Raw genomic sequence first — 6,974 nt, 5'->3', positions numbered from 1 at the left:
GAGATGCAGCTTCAGTGAAGGTGGGGTGGTATGAGAACGGCTTCAGGGTCTGACGGGTGAGATATGGGCAGGGTGGTGTTCGACAGAGGTCTGCGGTCAGACCATGGAGGGGATTTTCATGTAGTGCTAGAGTCGAGGGCCAGCGGGCACAACCTCAGATAATGACGTCCCTTTAGAAAAGGACGAGAAGCAATTCCTGTAGACAGAAAGTTATGGATTTGTGGAATTTATTGCCACAGATAGCCGTAAAAGGCAAGTAACTGGGTATATTTAAAGCGGCGTTGGAGGAGGTGGACAGGTAGTAAGGATGTCAAATGTGACGAGGAGAAGGCAGGCGAATGGAGTTGAGAGGAATGATATGTATGACCATGAGGCCATAAGACATAGGAGCAGAATTAGGCCGTCTGGCCCATCCAGTCTGCTTCGCCATTCAATCACGGCTGATCCTTTTTTTTAACTCCTCATGAACTCCAGTTCCTAGCCCTCTCCCCGTAACTTTGGTGCCATCTCCAATCAAAAACCTACCAATCTCTGCCTTAAATACGCCCAACGACATGGCCTCCACAACTGGATGTGGCAATAAATTCCACAAATTTGCCACCCTTTGGCCAAAGAAATCTTTTTTTGAAAAGGCGCACTTCTATCCTGACTCTGTGCTCTCTCGTTCTAGACTCTCCCACCATGGCAATCACCCTTTCCACATCTACTCCGGCTAGTCCTTTCAACGTTCAAATAGCTTCAATGAGATCCCCTTCTCATCCTTCTGAATTCCAGCTAGTAGAGCCCCAGAGCCATCAATTATCCTTGTGAACGTCCTCTAGACTCTCTCCAATGCCAGCACATATTTCTAAAGATGAGGGACTCAAAACTGTTCACAAAACTGAAGGTGAGGCGTCAGCCGTGATCGAATGGCGGAGATCGGTCAGCCGAATAGCCTAATTTTGTTCCTATATCTTGTGGTATTGAGGCCAAATTTAGTGATAAATTAATGATGAATATTGCTTTTCATGACTCACATAACGAATTGTCTGGCGTCCCTGTGACAAAATTTGGAGGCTTGGATGTTTTAAAGTGACAGTTTCAAAGGTGTTCCCCCGTTTCACATGTCGCGACGAGGATGGGATTCGAACCCACGCGTGCAGAGCACAATGGATTAGCAGTCCATCGCCTTCACCTCTCGGCCACCTCGTCTGCTCTTCCCTCTCTTGTGTTCCGAAGTTCTGAATTTTTTCACAGCATTTAAAACTTCTGCTTAAGGTTCACACATGTGTGTTCAGATTCTATGCCGATTTACTTTGCTCGCTGTGCTTACCAGAATTCATGGAGGTGGATAAAGACAGTTTAGAGAGATTTGTTCATACCACAGGAAACACGGAATTAGTTATTTTATGCACTTTAGACGCTATGGACGCGTGGCATCAGTATCGATTCCGTGCTCTGTAACTCGGAGAAACTGTGAATGTTTTGAGTTATAAAATGAGATAAATTTATGTTGAATTAAATAAGATTTCAATAGCTTTGTTAGCATGTTGCTCGATTTCAAGTAAACAGATATTATTGGAATTTGCCATTTGGTTCGAGAATGACGACTTTCCGTGTATTGGGCAAATGCAATAACCCGATAGTTTCCACATTACAGACACGATGACACGCTCTGCGCAGCCGCAGATCCGAACAACCTGACGCTGATCCGACACAAACACATGGCTGCTCGGCTCTGGAATACCAAACCAACGGCTGAAATACCTAAAAAGAGATCGAGCTCACTCTATCAATGATGTATTGAATATGGTCGACCATTTTCTCTTATTCTAATCCCAGAATAAAACGCCGCTGCAAGAGACAGTGGGATGTGCCTTTGAGAATTCCTTTCTGTGTGATAGAAACAGAATATTGAACAGCCCAGAGCAGGAATGAATGGAGAGATATTGACAACAGTGATCGAATGTTCACCTGGAATGAAATCACTGCATGCGAGTACTTTTAGCTCGGCGAGGAAATCATTCTACACGGGGAAACTCCTTGCAGCATTCAGCATGTTCCCCATTCTCACAGAATACGGCCGTGTGGCCTAATGGATAAGGCGTCTGACTTCGGTGCTTGGTTAGAAGTCATCAGAAGATTGCAGGTTCGAGTCCTGCCGCGGTCGTTTTGACAAACTGGCGGATTCGGTTCCATTCTGTCTCTCACTCTCTGCAGCATGGTTGTCTCAATTCCGCGTGGGGATTAATGGGAGTACTACACCCTCGGGGAAAACGTAACGCCTCGTATTCGTTGTATTCAACATATAATATTATTTGTCTATTCCGTGTGTATTTCTGCAGACACTTTCATAAACAATTGGTTGGAGCTTCTCAGACGCTCAGGAGGAGCTGCTGCTGGGAAGGTGAAGTTTATTTCACATTTACCTCCGTCTCCGAGCCCGCCTTATCGGCAAGAATTCATCACTCAGCGCTGACGGTACATTCTCCTGTCTCCAACCCCCCTCCTCTTCCTGGTTCTCTCCCTGCTCTGGGATATCTTCATCACTAATTGCCAACTAGACATCAACCGCCTCAACATCAGGAATACTCACTTCTCCTCGAACTTTACCCCCTCTGAATACACTGCACCTCCAATCTCTCAGCACCAGTCCAAACCTCACCAACAATCCCACAGACAGGGTGCTGCTGTTGTAGAGTGGCGGACTGACCTCCACCTTGCTGAGACACGGTGGTACCTCTCAGACACATCCTCATGCCTACACCTTGAATAATCCCGACTCCGGACGATCAGAGAACTGTCTCCGACATTATCACTGACATCACCAACTCTGGAGTACCTCCATTCCCTGTGGAAAACCCGTGGTTCCATTGCCCTGAACTGCTCTCTTCTACCTCCTACTCGATTCACAAGTCTGCATGTCTGGGTAGGCTCATTGTCTCTGCCTGCTCCTGCCCCACTGATCCTGTGTTCTCATCGCTCCAGTCCATCCTATGCCCCATTCTTCAGTCCCTTCCCACCGGCATTCCCAAACCTTCCCGTGCTCTCGATCTACTCACTAACTTTCAATTCCCTGGCCCTGACCGTCTCATTTTCTCTATGGATGTCCAGTGCCCCTATTAAAAGGGCCCTAAAACTTTCCACATTTCTCAAGGAAAGAACCAGCCAGTTCCCCTCCATCATCACCATCCTCCGTCTGACAGAACCGGTCCTCACAGCAACAGTTTCTCCTTCAGTTCCTCCCACTTACTCCAGATTCAGTGTGTAGCCATGGACACTGGCATAGGTCTCGGATATGTCTCCCTTTTCGTTGGCTTAGATAAGAGAGTCCACTAAATCAGGGTTTTAATTACAAATGAATGTTCTGTCCAATCCTTATCAGTTATTCTCTTTTGTTAGACATAGGAGGGAACTTAGTTCAATTTGTGTCTCATGAGAACTCAACTCCACATAATGTTCCCAAGAGACATCTGTGAGTCGTTAATCTAAACAAGCTGCAAGCAGATTCCTCAGTAAAGGACAAAACAGAAATGTGCACACTATCCAGAACAGAGCACACATAATTTCGCACTTAAATTTTAACCCGTTATTTACAAGAGTCCAAGAATCATTTCTTATGTCACCCAATCCCCTTAAAACTTCATCACCAGAGTATGGAAGCAGATGGATCTTCCTCTCTGACTGGAAGCCTGTGACTAGTTGTTTGTCATCTATATCAGTTATCTGGATGATATGGTGGTTAACTGGATCAGCAATTTTGAAGGTGACATCAAGATCAGTGGTGTAGTGGACAGCGAGGAAGACTATCATGTCTTGCAGTGCGATCTGGACCCGCTGGAAAAGTGGGTTGAGAAATGGAAAATGGAATTTAATGCAGACAAGTGCGAAGTGTTGCACTTTGGTGGGACCCACCAGGGTTGGTCTTACACAGTGACTGGTCGGGCACCGAGAAGCATGGGAGAAGAAATGAATCTGAGAATACAGGTCTATATTTCACCGAAAGTGGTGACTCAGTTCGATACGGATGGAAAGAAAGATTTTGGCACATTGGCCTTCATAAACCAAATTACTGAGTACAGGAGATGGATGTTATGTTGACTTTGTACAAGACATTGGTGAGGCCTAATTTTGAGTGTTGTGTGCAGTTTTGGTCACTAACCCACAGGAAGATGTAAAGGAGGTTGAAAGAGTTCAGGAAAAATTCGCAAAGATGTTGCCAGGTCTGGAGGACCTGGGTTATAAGGAGAGATTGAACAGGACAGGACGTTATTCCTTGGAATGTAGAAGATTGAGGGGAGATTTGATGGAGGTGTACCAGAATTATGAGGGTTATAGATGGGGTAAATGCAAGCTGGCTTTTTCCACTGAGATGGGTGGGTCTACAACCAGAGGCCATGGGTTAAGGGTGAACAGTGAAACATGAAGGGAAAATATTTCACACAGACGGTCGTCCAGGTGTGGAATGAGCAGACAGCCCAACTGGTGCATGCGAGCTCATTTTCAACATTTAAGAGGTTCGTATAGGTACCTGGATGGTAGGGGTACAGGGGTAGACAGTTTAAATAGTTCAACATAAACTAGATGGGCCAAAGGGCCTGTTTCTGTGTTGTACTTTTCTATGACTCTGTGATAAGAACATGAAATAATACTAATACTTATTTAATTCATTTTAACAGCTGTGCAGACCAACCATTCATCTGGGCAGAAGATGTTTTCATGGCTTTAAGACTGTGGCACTTTAAATTGACAGTAGATGAAAGAAAATCCCAGCTGTACGTCAACAAAGGGAGGAACCCTTTCATCTGCTCAGACAGTTGGAATGGATTCAGTCGGTCATCTCAACTGAAGGTACATCAGCAAGTTCACATTGGGACAAGGCCATTCACCTGTTCTGTGTGTGAAAAAGGATTCAGTCGGTCTTCCCACCTGTGGACACACCAGTCAGTTCACACCAAGCAGAGGCTGGTCATCTGCTGAATTTGTGGGGAAGGTTTCACTCGGTTATCTGACCTAATGGCTCACCAGCGAGTTCACACCAGGGAGCGGCCGTTCACCTGCTCAGACTGTGGGAAAGGATTCACTCGGTCATCTGACCTAATGGCTCACCAGCCAGTTCACACCGGGGAATGGCCGTTCACCTGCTTGGACTGTGGGAAGGGATTCACTCAGCCATCTCATCTGATGGTACATCAGAGAGTTCACACTGGGGAGAGGCCGTTCACCTGCTCAGACTGTGGGAAGGGATTTGCTCTGTCATCTGCACTGAAGGTACATCAGCGAGTTCACACCAGGGATCGGCTGTTCACCTGCTCAGACTCTGGGAAGGGATTCACTAAATCATGTAAACTGAAGGTACATCAGCGAGTTCACACTGGGGAGAGGCCGTTCACCTGCTCAGACTGTGGGAAGGGATTTACTGTGTCATCTGCACTGAAGGTACATCAGTGATTTCACACTGGGAAGAGGCCATTCACCTGAGAAAATGTTGATACTTTATAAGACACCACTTAGGCTCCATTTAGAATATTGGGGACCTAGATCTCAGAAAAGGTGTGTTGTCATTGGAGAGAGTCTGGAGGATATTCAAGAAGATGATTCTGTGAAAGAAGCGGTTGAGATATGAGGAGCGTTTGCCAGCCTTGGGCCCGTACTGCTGCACTGACCTATGTTGAATAGATGGGGGTGGTGGGGGGGAGTTAAATCTCACTGAAACCCACCAAATGTGGATAGATCTAGATAGGGTGGATGAGGAGAGGACTTTTCATATGGTGGGGGTAGCCATAACAGAGGTCACAGCCTCAAAACTGAGGAGCGACCTTTTAGAGGATTTTATTCAGTCAGAGAGCAGTGAATCTGTGGAATTCTCTGACACAGACAGCGGTGGGGGCCAAGTCTGTGGCTACATTCAAGGCAGAAGCTAATAGTTTGCTGATCAGTCAGGGCATTACAGGACATGCCGAGGAGGCAGGTGTATGGGGTTGAGTGAGAACCGGGATCAGCCATGATAGAACGGCGGAGCAGACTCGATGGGGCTGAATGGCCTAATTCTGCTCCTATGTCTTATGGTCTTATACTGCCAGTGTCTTACACAGTGAAGATTGACACAAAACACTTATAATAACATATGGCCACTATTCCTTTGCTCTGTTACTAACTCGCCAGCATCATCTTCCAGCGTTATATCAACTCTTGCCTCTCTTTTACTCTTTATAAATCTGAACAACTTTTGATGCTTGATATTATTGGCTCACTTACCTTAATTTTTCATCTTGTATCTCCTGTGTGTTTTTTTTTAGTTGTCTCCTGTTGGTTATGTAAAAGCTTTCCAATCCTCTAACTTCCCATTAATTTCTTGTTATATTATACGACCCCGCTTTTGGTTTTATCAAAAACAGGAGAAAATCTGTGGATGCTGGAAATCCAAGCAACACATACACAAAATGCTGGAGGAACCTAGGAGGCCAGGCAGCATATATGGGAAATAGTAAACAGTCAACGTTTCAGGATGAGACCCTTCATCACGACTGGGGAAAAGAATGATGAGACGTCAGAGAAAGAAGAGTGGGGGTGAAAAGCGTGGAGGAAGTGGCAGGTGGTAGGTGAAACCGGGAGAGGGAGAGTAGTGAAGGAAAAAAACTTGTTAGGATATAATTTCCTTAACGAATCTCGAAAGATCATTGCTACTGCCTCCACATCTCTTCAGCCACCTCTTTCAGATCTCTGGGGTGTACACTATCTGGTCAGGTGACCTATTTACCTCCAGACCATCTCTGTTTCCCAAGAACCTTCTCCCGAGTAACATGACTTTACGCATTCTGACCACTGATATGTGGGAATTCCATATTCTCGTCAGGGTCTTTGACAGATGAGAGTGAGTGCAATACTTATTCAGTTGATCTGCCATCACCTTGCATCCCACCCCATTACTCCCTCTCCAGCATCATTTTTCAGTGGTCCGATATCCACTTCCGCCTCTCTTTTACATGTTTATA

The 6,974-nt window shown here is 45.8% G+C and overlaps 2 non-coding genes across 2 annotated transcripts; one reads left to right on the top strand and one right to left on the bottom strand.

Moving 5' to 3' along the window:
* Positions 1-1,109: 1,109 nt before the first annotated feature.
* Positions 1,110-1,191, bottom strand: trnas-gcu (transfer RNA serine (anticodon GCU)). Its single transcript has one exon. It is a non-coding gene; the product is annotated as a tRNA-Ser (tRNA).
* An 869-nt stretch (positions 1,192-2,060) lies between these two features.
* Positions 2,061-2,149, top strand: trnar-ucg (transfer RNA arginine (anticodon UCG)). The gene is given in 2 exon segments: positions 2,061-2,097; positions 2,114-2,149. It is a non-coding gene; the product is annotated as a tRNA-Arg (tRNA).
* The last annotated feature ends 4,825 nt before the right edge of the window (positions 2,150-6,974 follow it).

The sequence above is a fragment of the Mobula birostris genome, chromosome 13, assembly GCF_030028105.1.
Source record: "Mobula birostris isolate sMobBir1 chromosome 13, sMobBir1.hap1, whole genome shotgun sequence".
Lineage (NCBI taxonomy): Eukaryota > Metazoa > Chordata > Chondrichthyes > Myliobatiformes > Myliobatidae > Mobula > Mobula birostris.
This window is presented reverse-complemented; position numbering and strand designations above follow the sequence as displayed.